A 14,052-nucleotide genomic window follows, 5' to 3' on the forward strand; every position below is an offset into this window, starting at 1 on the left:
CACAGGGACTTTGAAGCACTAACTTACATCATCTGCGTGCTGATCTTGGAATAAATTGACGATAGCAAAGATTCCATCTTTGACGAGGCCACATAAATGGAATAGGTACTAGCTAGCTTAATAGTTCATATTTGCGCGCTAGCTCTGCTAGTGTGTGTGCGCGATTGACTGGATTAACCTCACGTCAGTTACGTTCATTGAGTGCCTTTCAGACAGTGGATACGACCCCTCTGTTACCTTGCCAACTAAGGAACTGGCAGTGGATCAAACCATTGTGAGGCAAAGGGTGGGGGGGGGTCGCAATCTTTTGAAACTTAAAAACGCGCTATTAAGTGTCTATAATCAGCACAATTGCTTTCATTGCCAATTATTAATATTATTTAAATTACATAGTTATGTTTCAGTGATATATTGGGGGGGACAAATCATATTTTTCCCAGGATGGGGGGGGTCGTGTCCCCCCCGTCCCCCCCGAGATTTCCACCCCTGATCGTGACTCAATGGTCACGTGGAATTTTACTGCGGTCATGATTCATGATTGCCGGTGTACAATTTTCAATTACAGCATTATTTAATCTGCAGTTATTCTTCTGCTATTTATTCTGTCACCAATAATATGTACCTGTTAATAGTATCTTCTTATTACAATTATTATACATTTTTTACATTTTAGCCATTTAGCAGACACTCCAGAGTGACTTACAATTAGTACATTACATCTTAAGATAGCTAGGTGAGACAACAACACATCACAATCGTATTAAAGTACATTTTCCCTCAAAGTTTTTATCAGCAAACCAGTGCTAGCGGGAAAAAAGAGAAGTGTCTTTATGTCTCATCTCTTAACTAAATACAATCTATTAGCTTCCAAAATGTAAGTAGGTATATCAAGCTGTCCGATAACACAATCTGATGGAATGGCTTGCCCTGCACTTTGTAAAAACCCAGAGTCCATTGAGTGAATGTTAGAAAAAGATATTGGTTCCTTTCTAAACATAACAATGTGAATGCAAAGAGGGCTCAGACCACTAAATAGGAGAAGAAAACAAGCAAAATAGTTGATTCCTCATTCAAAGGCAAGGGCAGTGTGAATACAATCAAATCAAATGTTATTTGTCACATGCGCCGAATACAACAGGTGTAGACCTTAAAGTGTAATGTTTACTTACGAGCCACTAACCAACAATGCAGTTAAAAAAATACGGATAAGAAATTAAAGTAACAAGTAAAGAGCAGCAGTAAAATAACAATAGCTTGACTATATACAGTGGGGTACCGGTACAGAGCCAATGTGCAGGGGCACCGGTTAGTTGAGGTAATATGTACATGTAGATAGAGTTATTAAAGTGACTATGCATAGATGATAACAACAGACAGTAGCAGCGGTGTAAGGGGGGGGGGGGGCAATGCAAATAGTCTGGTAGCCATTTGATTAGCTGTTCAGGAGTCCTATGGCTTGCGGGTAAAAGCTGTTTAGAAGCCTCTTGGACCTAGACTTGGCACTCCGGTACGGCTTGCTGTATGGTAGCAGAGAGAACAGTCTATGACTAGGGTGGCTGGAGTCGTTGACAATTTCTAGGGCCTTCCTCTGACACAGCCTGGTATAGAGGTCCTGGATGGCAGGAAGCTTGGCCTCAGCGATGTACTGGGCTGTTCGCACTACCTTCTGTAGTGCCTTGCGGTCGGAGGACGAGCAATTACCATACCAGGCAGTGATGCAACCAGTCAGGATGCTCTCGATGGTGCAGCTGTAGAACCTTTTGATGATTTGAGGACTCATGACAAATCTTTTCAGTCTCCTGTGTGGGAATAGGTTTTGTCGTGCCCTCTTCACGACTGTCTTGGTGTGCTTGGACCATGTTAGTTTGTTGGTAATGTGGACACCAAGGAACTTGAAGCTCTCAACCTGCTCCACTGCAGTCCCGTCAATGAGAATGGGGCATGCTCGGTCCCCTTTTTCCTGTAGTCCACAATCTTCTCCTTTGTCTTGATCACGTTGAGGGAGAGGTTATTGTCCTAGCACCACACAGCCAGGTCTCTGACCTCCTCCCTATAGGCGGTCTAGTCGTTGTCGGTGATCAGGCCTACCACTGTTGTGTCATCTGCAAACTTAATGATGGTGTTGGAGTCGTGCCTGGCCGTGCAGTCATGAGTGAACAGGGAGAACAGGAGGGGACTGAGGATGCACCCCTGAGGGTCCCCTGTGTTGAGGATCAGCGTGGCGGATATGTTGTTACCTACCCTTACCACCTGGGGGCAGCCCGTCAGGAAGTCCAGGATCCAGTTGCAGAGGACAGTGTGTAGTCCCAGGGTCCTTAGCTTATCGATGAGCTTTGAGGGCACTATGGTGTTGAATGCTGAGCTATATTCGCAGAACTCACATTTACTTTATAAACTCAATTATATATCTATTCAGGAGGTTAACATATGTTATTCACTCCCATCACCGTTCTATTAGTCCCGAGAGAGAGAGAGAGAGAGAGAGAGAGAGAGAGAGAGAGAGAGAGAGAGAGAGAGAGAGAGAGAGAGAGAGAGAGAGAGAGAGAGAGAGAGAGAGAGAGACCATTTTATAGCAGGAAAGTGAAAAGACAGCACCAGCTGAAGGGGCTGCTAGAGCTACTAGCTACTTATTGATGCATAAAAGAAAGAAGTTGGAGAAAATTTCTCTTACACATTTTATACATGGTCATAATATGGTTTATCCGTGGCCAATTATCATGATACATGTACCGTCACTTAACACAAGTAACCCACAGTAACCTAAAGTAATACAGCACAGAGCAAACTGTCATGGTTCCACCTGTCACCGGAGGGCAGTAAAGACCGTCCTAGAGACATTAACGACACTCAGGTGTGTCCTATTTACTCGTTATGACTTCCCTGTTATAAGAGGTGTTCTTTACTCTTGTCCTTTGCAGAAGCTTGAATTGTTTACAGCGAGCAGGTGGTTCCTGAGTGAATGTTTGAGACTTAGTTTGTGTTGTTTTTCAAGTGTACTGTGATCCTGCGGCTACCGTTTCTCAGTAAAGTATTATGTTTATCCTTAACCACTGATTCCTCGTCTGGTCTCTTCTCTGAACCTGGGTCCAACCTCACCACGTCACACATACAAATTCACAGTGGGCTGGTGGTGAGCTACGTCAGCCAACATAGTATAATTGTATTACTTCATAACTATTGACGGGACTCACCATGTTATTTAACTCAGTGGGACAGAATGCAAACAGAGAGGAAACAAGCAGAAATCACTACAGCGATGTACGGCTGGGAATTGCCAGGGACCTCACGATATGATATTATAGCGATAGCTAGATCCCACAGCATGCAGTCAGTCAGCTAGTATAGATTAGTAAAATAAACTCCTCTGTTATTCGATCGTTATGCATAATCTTTTCAAGCATGCCCATGAATATTCACACACACTCCACATATGAATAATTCAGTAGAGGTAATTAGTGGTTGCTAAGATGTAAAGATGTAGACATACTTATGGATGCCTAAATGTGCTATCTACTGTTAGCTAATGAATAGTCTTCAATAGTGCAAAATCCATTTAAAAAAAAGTCTTCAATATTTCAGCACCATGGACAGCTGAAGCTATGCAGCAGTGGCCGTGAGGTTCTATGGCTTACTAGTCACTAGTATACAGTACTGCTCTCAGCTGTTCAGTATTCTCCTCACAGTCAACTAAAATCAGACAACCATTGACCCCTAATTACGGACCCCTTTATAGTGACACTACCACTCTGGCTGCTCAGTGTGCAGTGTCACCATCGCAGAGATAGTCTGACTGCGTGAGGGTCCATAAGCATCAGAGCCCCGCTAAATGACTTTCTTATCTGAAAGACTCCAGAAGCAGCTTGCTATAGGGCCACATGGACACTGCACAGTCAACACTCTTTACCACACTCTCTCTCTACCACATGTGGATGCTATGCATAATATCTTTAGCAGAGAGGAGCAAGAGGTCCCTCTTCCTCTAGACTACCAGCATACACGAGAGGAGATATGGCTCAGAGCGGTGACTTCAGACTCGTACTCTGCTGCTGTGCTATGCTGAGAGCGAGGATAAAGCTACTAAGTAGGTGTAGTAAACATGCAATCCATGCAGTATGAAACGCTTGGCTTCAGGTCCACATCACTTTGTCGTACCTTAGTCTGATATTCAATGTGAGAAAGGTGGATTTTGAGGTTTGCAAGAACTATGTACAAACACCCTTGCACAGACAAACACTTCAGTAGGATTTTCTTGTGTTTAAACTTCCCACTCTAAGACACCGTCTCCATGACCACACAGAGGAGAGGTGGTCACGGCCATCAACCCTGTTCACATTCTAGCAGGATAAAAACACTTCAGCTTCACCGCTCTCATCTACACACAAGTCTTATGCTAAACACACAGATCAGAGGTGACAGAAACACATTTCATGCTGTGCTATTTCAGACGAGCAGTCTTCCATCAAGACAGGTCCTTTTGAAGTCACCTCAGCCAAGTGACAGGGTAAACATGAGGGGGGGGAAGGAATACTGATGATGCCGAGACACATCCATTTACACCAGAGGTGTCAAACTCTTTTTGTGCCCGAGGTCGCATTCGATCTTCAATGAGGTGTGGAGGGCCGTACTGAAAATAGTTTATATTTCCTCGCCGTCAAAACATACTTCTTTATTCATCATTTTTCGAATTTTAGATGCTCCCTGACTGTCTAGCTTTATTTCAGTGATTATCAGTGAGCTGGACCCAGTCAAGAAACTGTATGAATGTAGGTCCATTAGAATTTCTACACCGTTGAGTTAGTTCCCCTCCCCAAATTTGTTTTATTTTTTTGTATTTTATTTTTTACTCAAACCACCCGCGGGCCGAATCCGTCCCGCTGCCCGTATGTTCGACACCCTTGATTTACACACTTAGGAAACAGCTAGAATACATGATGGGTTATGTTTTTCATAAGGTCTGTATGCATAAATTACTTTGCAGGGGACATGGTATTTTGATGAATATATAGGCTATTCCATGCGGGAAAATGGAGGGCGCCAATTTAACATTGAAAGACCAAGTCAGATATCTAAATATATCATTTCATATGTATGGGCTTAGCAGGAATCATGTAATGAAACCAGGCAAACAAAAATAAAACGCCTGACTCAAAGATTAGCATGTATCCCCATGAACACACCTGAATAAATAACCACCCACAGAGCTAAGCCAGTGACGCAAACATTAGGTAAATATAGCAGAATTACAGAGGCACAGAGGAGGGTGGTAATGGTGGGTGACTCATTCCAAAGCCATTAAAGAGAAAGTACTATTTCGCACTCTAATAAGCTGCTAGCTCTAGTCCAGTTGACATCACATCTGCATCCCAAACACTATTCCCTACACTGTGCACTACGTTTGACCAGACCACTATAGGTGCACTATAAGGAATAGGGTGTCATTTGGGGCACAGACCACATCTTTAGTGGTTGTTGAAACAGCAGCACACAGATGCGGTCTCCAGATAAATAATTCATTGCAGAGGAAGCTGATGCATCCATCCCTCATGCCTTCAAAAAAAGCATTAGTACCAACATCCACCTCTAAACAGTGTTTGTGCGACAGTAGCTATCTACAAAGAACACTGAACCGGTCTATAATTACCACTGCATTGATACCAGTTTCCTTCAAATAACATAGTTATCAGTACACACATGTAAATTACAAAGTACTACAAATGTAATGTTAATTCAGTGTGTTCTACCACTTAGCTTCTGAGCATCCTTGAACAACACTGATCCTACTAATTACAAGCATGTAATTGAGACAACACTGACAGTGCTATAATTTAGATGGTGTTCATGGAGAGAGAGAGAGAATGAAGGAGAGAGCGTGAGGAAGTGAGAGAGAATGAACATTTTAGAACGAGAGAGAATGAGGGCGAAAAGAAAAATATTATGATGCATCCCGACTTCCACAGGACACAGTGTGCTCCACACACAGCGCAGTCAGAACACAAGCAGCATTATGAAAGAAGCAGAAATCATTATCTCCTGAGCAGCCAGCCAGCCCAGCAGCCTCACATAAACTACTAGCTACCGCATAAATAATTCATGATATGAGATCTGGCGGAGCTTTAGTGGAAATTGACTGGGAGAAGTTCAGAGGCTTTTCTCTCTCTCGTCAGCTAGTCCTGATGCACTGGAGGGAGGATAATGAGCAGCACTGAAGGGCTGACTGTCTCCCTGTTACACACACTGAATGTAGGTCTGCTGAATGCTAACTACTGTACTGCTTAAGTTGGAGATAATGGGGAATGGTAGGTTTTATCTTTTGGATATCAATTTTGTAGAGTGCAGTTATATCATTCTACTTGGTAAATAACTATATAGTATTAGTACAAAGCTGACATTTTCCTGTTCTGATATTCTAAATCATTGGCTTTATGCCAACAAAGGTAAATGAGGTCAGGGAAGGGCCCATTAAGACAACAAAACAAGGTAGGAGGTACACTGGTGCCATCCATTAGTGAAACATGAGCCAAGAATCAGGTTAACCTTTTTAACCACAGAGCTCCAAAAAATGTACAATTTGAAGTAGATGAATCAAGATGTTGTGGATTTGGACTCATTTACTGGACATGTAAATACATCAGGAGACCAATAACACTCTAAAACCCATCATGCTCTCCATGGCCTTGTAAAGTTAAAGGGATACTCTGGGATTTTGGCAATGAGGCCCTATATCTACTTCTCCAGAATCAGATGAACTCATGGATACAATTTTTTTGTCTCTGAATGCAGTTTGAAGAAAGTTGCTATCTAGTGCTAGCGCTATGACTGAAAGTCTATGGGTATCTGCTAGCATGCTAGTAGATACCCATAGACTTCCAGTTATTGTGCTAATGCTAGTTAGCATTGGTTCACAAAACTCTCTCTAACTTCCTTCATACTGGACACAGAGACAAAAACATTGTATCCACGAGTTCATCTGACTCTTGGGAAGTAGATAAAGGGTAAAGATCCTGAAGTATCCCTTTAATGTGCCGCTATATTCATAAACCATACCACTAATGACATTCAGTTAATATTTAGGTGAGGGCTACATAATTCACACACAAGTCCTACGGGACCTTATCAATAAAAAATCCCTACCTATGTATACAGTGGCACCAGCGAGATATGTTCCCTAAAGTTCCCCCTGACAGTCCCAGATCCCGACAGACAGACAGACAGGAGTCAATTAACAGCTGGCCTCAGGCTACTGTCCCCAGCGTCCACATGAATCCACAGCATCCAGGGTGAGAATGGGATTTCCAAGGACACGGCCCTGCAGCTGAGCTCATAGGGAAAGTGCATTTTAAAGAAGTCTTTTTTCCTTTAAGGGGCCAGATAGAACATCCTCATGAATAAACTGAAACTATACGGGTTTCACAATGCTTTAAAAAAAGAAAAGAACATGGTGACAGAACATGGTGACATTAAGTAATAACAAACAAAACTCTGTTTTGGAATGAGCCACATAGTCAACAGGAAAATCTTCCCACACAGTGACGATGATGACGATAATGATGTTGCTGAGCTGAGCCATAACTTAACTATGCTAAAAATAATAGAAGACAGTCTATTTGGAGGGAGTGTCAGAGTAGAGCGAACCCACTCTGCCTCCTCCTGAGTGTCCATACAGGCTCCCAGTGCCAACACAGAAACAGAACAAGGAGAGCAGAGCAGAGTCACTCATCTGGAAGCATAAGGGATGGAGGGACAGAGGATGGAGGGAAGGGGCAAGGGATGGTGGAGTGGTGGCCGGTAAGGTTACTGGGTAGAGTGGCTTAGGGGAGAGATATTTCAGAAACCCTGATATGCAGTCACTGTATTCTATTAGCTCCTCAGGAAATAAAAACTACATTTAGGCAATGGCGAATGCACTTGTTACCCCAAAAGGACAGCCTTGACCAGGGATGGGTTGGGCCCACAAAAATATGAACTCATCATGAGGGGCCACAGTTGGCAAACTAATTTTATGCAATTCTACAAATTTTGCCATGGGGTGGAGAGGAAAAAGAGCTGTTTTACAGCTAATTTCCTGCAATTTGACACATTTTGCCATAGGATGGAAAGAAATGTTTGCAGTATGATATCCGAGTGAGACTGACTAACAAAATCGATTGGGGCCCACGGGCCGGTAATTCAACCATGATAACAAGTTTGGATAGCTGGCCACTAAACGAACTTAGCAATGTAAAAAACGTCAGCTGACATGGGCTAACTGACTGACTATCAGTGACTGACATAAGAAAAACTGCTGATGCACAACCAAAATGGTATATTCTCCTATTCTACTGGTGTATTCTACTGGTGTATTCAACTTTTCTACTGGTGTATTCTACTATTCTAACTCGCAGCATTTAGTTAAGACCCCGATCCCTGGCCTAGCCAAAGAGACACACTTTGTTATTTCATTAAAAAGAAGCCTCTCTAATTTAAAATTGCTTGGGTAAATCAGGTCTGGATAGCCTAATTCCTAAATGATAAGATTTAGGAAAAAGAAAGATCTTCTTTATGCAACCAGTGTTGCCATCTGGTGCTCCTGGAACTGATGTGTAGACATCCCTGAGGACATAGGGTTATGGAAAGGGTCAGACATGCAGGCAGCCCTGCGGCCACACAGAACCATGACTCTCTGAGACCATAATACATATACTGAGTGTAAAAAACATTATGTACATCTGCTCTTTCCATGACATAGACTGACCAGGTGAATCCAAGTGAAAGCTATGATACATTATAGATGTCACATGCTAAATTCACTTCAATCCGAAGGGGAGGTGACAGGTTAAAGAAGGATTTTTAAGCCTCGAGACAATTAAGGCATGGATTGTGTAAGTGTGCCATTCAGAGAGTGAATGGGCAAGACAAAAGATTTAAGTGCCTTTGAACGGGGTATGGTAGTAGGTAGTAGGCGCACCGGTTTGTGTGCTGCTGGGTTTTTCAGGCGCAACCGTTTTCCGTGTGTATCAAGAATGGTCCAACTCCCAAAGGACATCCAGCCAATTTGAGTCAACATGGGCCAGCATCCCTGTGGAACTCTTTCGACACCTTGTAGAGTTCATACCCTGACGAATTGACAACAATTTCTGTGAGAATTAGATACTCAAACTCTTTCTTTCACTTGGATTTCAATCAAAAAAATCCTTGCCAAGAGAGGAAATCCCAAATCCAACTGTCAACAGAGAGATACTGGGGAATCTGTTTTTAGATGATGCCAACCGTCAACCGACACAGTGGGACATGGGGAACACTGTCCTGGCAGCCCATTACCTATGCTGGAGGGTCAACCTGGGAAAACACACACTGCTCAGCTCTGAAGCAGCCTGAAGAGGAAACATTCAGGATGCTTCCCAAATGGCACCCTTTTCTCAATATAGTGCACTGCACTATGTAGGGAATAGGCTGCCATTTGGGACGCAGCCCCAGTCAGGAAGCTCTTCACTCCGAGTCTCACAGAAAGAGTCTCAAATGGTCGTCATGGATCGATAGACACCGACACACACAGAAAATGTCACATCCAGAAAATGCCACATTTTCTTCGGTCCCATACATTGAGCACAATTATCCATGGCAGTGTATGGAAGGAGACATTAAGTAATTTAGTCAAGGAGACGTGTCCTACAGTGGCGTGTATTCATGGATGCCAAGGGAAGGGTTACTCCCCAGAAAATGGACCAATGAATTGTTTTCAAAACATAAAATCTTGTATATTTCATCACTCTGTGTTTCACAATTTTCCTACAATTCGCAAGAGGCTGAATGAACTATATCTCACAGGAGAAAGCATCCGAGCGAGCGAAACAGCGCCCCTCTCTCATCTATCTGATGTTGTCTGGTCCAAACAAGTATGACATTGTTGCCGTCCCTAGCACTGAATGCAAGGGAAGCCAGCGAGCATCTGGCCTCCCTTGACAAAAAAAGTATAAAACATTAGCCAAATCAGCATTGAGCTAAACTGAGCGAGCTGTTGTTATCCTCCAGTAGCTAGCTACTGTAGCCAGCTAGCTAAAATTAGCCCTTTCCAAAATTAGCCATGGATGGAGATAGGGATTTGGACTCCATACTGGCCAATGATTTTATAACGCGATTCTGATCCAACCTTTGTTATGCCCCTGGCCTGAGAGGATGGTAGTTCAATATGTAGCTAGATTTACAGTAGAAGGCTAATGTTAACTAGCTAACGCTGCCCATGAATGAAAGTTTGGCTAGCGAGCAAGCATTTTAGCCAGGTAGCCTAGGACAACAAAAAATAAAAGTGTGTACTGTATGACAGAGTGATAGACCGTTTAGTCAACATGAAAGAGAGGAGGATGACATTGTCGTTTCTCAACAAGTAGGGATAGTCAACATATTTTTCTACTTACAAGAACGCGCACACACAAACACAGAAATCAGAACCATGAGGCTCATCATATTTAGCTTACGTTGATTGGTGATTTGTTCATGTTGAAATGTTGAAGTTGAAATGGTGCTGGAATAGTGGAAGCAGCTCCTGTTTTCTTTGCGACTTGCGGTAACTCTCTGGTTCTAAACCAATAGTTGTTTAGTGGTCCGAAATTTTCAGGATAATGCACTTGCTTTATCATGCTGTAGGTCATGTAACTGTCTGTTACTGTACATGCAATATGCTTCACTGAACAGAGGTTGCTGTCCGGTGGTGTGGTTGAATTTACTCTGCCACTGTGTCTTCTTATTGTCTCGGCATTTAGGCCTATATATCACAATCGCATATATAACGGTCGCAAGTTTCTCCCTGATTATTTCTGCTGAGATATAGGCCTACCGGACAGTGCCGTCATTAGGCCTGGGCTTCCGGGGCTTTTTTTTTTAAAGGTTTGCCTAATTTAAAAGTTTGCCTAATTTCAGTTTATGTGACAAAACAGGCAATGTACAGTGTAGATAATCATTGTACCATCTAAACTGCTGTGAAATATATTTTCAATAACCAAAATATTTTATTTTCAGCTGTTTGAAGTTGGTGTACGAAACAGAGTAAAAGACGTAAATACGAAACTTAAGAACGGGAAGCATAGAAATAAGGAAAATCTGGCCAGCTTTGTGGTTAGATTGTGAAAAATACAGAAAATACATAGGCCCTTAAATTGTCTTCAAATGTTATGTAATCTAAAAATCTCACATTAGCTGGTAGAACTGACTAAATGAAATGAATCATAAAGGTCTTGTAACTTATACAATTCTACTGTTAAAATTTACTACACAGTGTAAATAGAATCATTTTTGTCACAGTCAGTCTCATCCAAAACAGAGTTTTGTGAGACTTTACGTCGTGACTGCATCACAACGTAAATTAAGGTTGGGTTTGTTTCAAATCCTGCCCATATGCCCACAGCTGGCAGCACACAAGTAATCATCAATTCAGAGTGCAGCTGCAGGCGACCCTATCGTCATGCCTGCGGTAAATTTGGGTTGACTTTAAATATCCCTATGGGCCTAATAAGGGACCGTTGGTAAATTACACAATGTACATGGGACAATGTGTTAAAATTCCAATAGCTCCAATTTTCAATGACTTAAAAACCTCAAACAATGATAAATTGTAGAAATTGATATAAAATATTGAAAACATTTAATGAGACAACTAAAAGATATTGTCCCATTTACATTGTGTAAATTATTGACGGTCCCTAACTTAGCCCCGGAGAGTCAGTCAGGTTGCACACCAGCAGGCTGAAGCTAATTGGCTAAATAATTTGGCTAACTCTTCCCATGTGTGAAGACACACACACACACACACACACACACACACACACACACACACACACACACACACACACACACACACACACACATCAAACCACACCCACATCAAACCACACCCACATCAAACCACACCCCAAAACCAACTCACGTTTGAATTCAGTCATGGCAGCTAGCATTTCTTAAAGAACCAAATCTAAAACATGCCAAATCAGGAAGTGCAGTCGCCCTTTCAAAGAAACGAATGACATGTTGTACCCCTACCTTGCTACGTTGGGGATGAGCCCAGGAGGAGGACAGATGAGAAAAACAGGCCAGTGGAGCACTTTAGAACAGCAGCAGCCAGGGGCAACTTCTAGGGATGAGGATGATTTAGGTGACCCAGACACCGGCCCAAAACAAGTTAAGCTACCCTACTATCCCCTTGACCGTTTTGGATTGAAAAACTAAAGAGACACACCAGATACAGAGACAGCAACAGAAGACTAGATGATGGAAAGAGACACCAGACAAGACAAAGAGATAGCAACAGAAGATAAGGATATGATGGAGAGACACCAAATAAGACACAGAGAAAGTGGCACAAGAGATGGAGAGAGAACAGATGTGGGTTGAGCACACATTAGACTGTATAACTTCAAGCTGTTCTATAGATTCTATTTTGTTTTATTTATTTGCACAAATTATAACAGGTGAAATACAGACAGTGAAAAAGTAAAACATGGTTTACAAAGAATTTACAGGAGAGGTGAAAAAGCCTTTAAAATTACTATTAAAAACAATTGTTTACAACCAGGGCAAGACGAGAGAGGAGGATAGACAAGAGACAGCAACAGAAGAGGGCAGACACGAGGGACAGCAACAGACATCATATAGAAAGTGATGGAGAGGCAGAGTAGGAGTGAGCACACAGCAGACTGTATCACTTAAAGCTGCTCTATGGATTATAATTACTGCACATCTAATCTCTCAATGTTAATTTCAAAGTGCACCAAATTCATGCATTTAGCTGTTGAAATTAATTTTGCCAGGGGAGGATGCCCCCGGACCCCCCTACTGGCTTTGGTGAACATGATGAATGGCCTATAAGCCAGTTTAGTTCCATGATGTACAGCCCCTGTCAGCTCCATGACCGGGTCAATTCCCTTAGAACAGCTGAGACAAGGAGAATATCAATCAATACATCATACATGTCAGAGGAGATAACCAACGCATAACATGCTGCTACAGTCAAAATCAATTTAACCGACATGGGACACAATTAAAAGGCTAATGTGAACAACACATTCTGACAGATACACCAGCTGGGTAACTACAGAAAGAGTCTTGGGGAATTAAATCAGGGAAGAAAATGTATCTGCTATTGAGAGTTCTTATTGGTCAACAGACCAGCTCTTGTTGTCAAATTGACCGGGGCCAACAAATCTCTTGTTGTCAACTCAACAACAGACCAGTGAATTCGACAACAAAATATTTTCTGGCCCCAGTCAATTTGACAACAATAGAGTTTAATTGTTACATTTAGTACCTTTAAATTCAGCTTTAAAATGTATATTTCTCTTAGCTTTCTCCTCTGTGGCAGAAAATGTTCAAAGAACTGCGACTCCCATTCTCCTTTGCTACAATACCTACACTCAGTATTAGAAATAGCATGATATTTAGTGGCTATATGAATACAACTTGGCTCCATGGGTTCTATGGAAATGTTCTAGCGATCTATAGAAACAAGTGAAAACAACTGAACAAGAAATGTCGCAAAAAACGAAACAATTTCAATACTCAAACATGTTCACTTTAAAATTCTCACCCCGTGCCCGTTTTAACTACACAAACACTCTCAAACGAGTATGTATCCTAATAAACCAGATTCAATACGCAATAAAGCTTTAAATAAGTATCAAACATGCATGTTTTTTCTGCTTACCTCTTTCTTTGCCAGGAGTTTGCTTGGTCTGTCTCGTGCGCAGATGAGGTGACACTGGTATCCTTAAACTGGTGGTGAGGTGCTGCCTAGCGACGTGCAACCAACAGCCAATGAGATAAATATGAAGAAAAATTAGCAAAATAGCCTATGCCTTCAGTTTATATCATACTAGAAGCTTCAAGAACATATGCCAACTCCTGGCAATGGAACCGTTGTTTTTTCTCGAAGTTCTGACTGATGACAGCCGTGAGATGAAATGTAAAAATGCATTATGGAAACATTTCCTGGCAAAGTGCTTTCATGATAGTAAGTAGCCTAGACCTAGCCTATGTGATAGCTGATGAAGTGGTAGACTTGGGAAAAGCTCTAATCCATTCAAATAG

General features: G+C 42.1%; 1 protein-coding gene across 1 annotated transcript in view; it reads right to left on the bottom strand.

The window, feature by feature from the left end:
* LOC106567251 (rap1 GTPase-activating protein 1) overlaps nucleotides 1-13,738 on the bottom strand; it is a 125,667-nt gene extending 111,929 nt beyond the window's left edge. Inside the window, exon 1 of the mRNA XM_045693196.2 lies at nucleotides 13,670-13,738. The gene's annotated coding sequence lies outside the window, so the exon portion shown is untranslated. The remainder of the gene's footprint in view (nucleotides 1-13,669) is intronic.
* Nucleotides 13,739-14,052: the final 314 nt, after the last annotated feature.

Source organism: Salmo salar, chromosome 13 (assembly GCF_965601325.2).
Source record: "Salmo salar chromosome 13, fSalSal1, whole genome shotgun sequence".
Classification (NCBI taxonomy): Eukaryota; Metazoa; Chordata; class Actinopteri; order Salmoniformes; family Salmonidae; genus Salmo; species Salmo salar.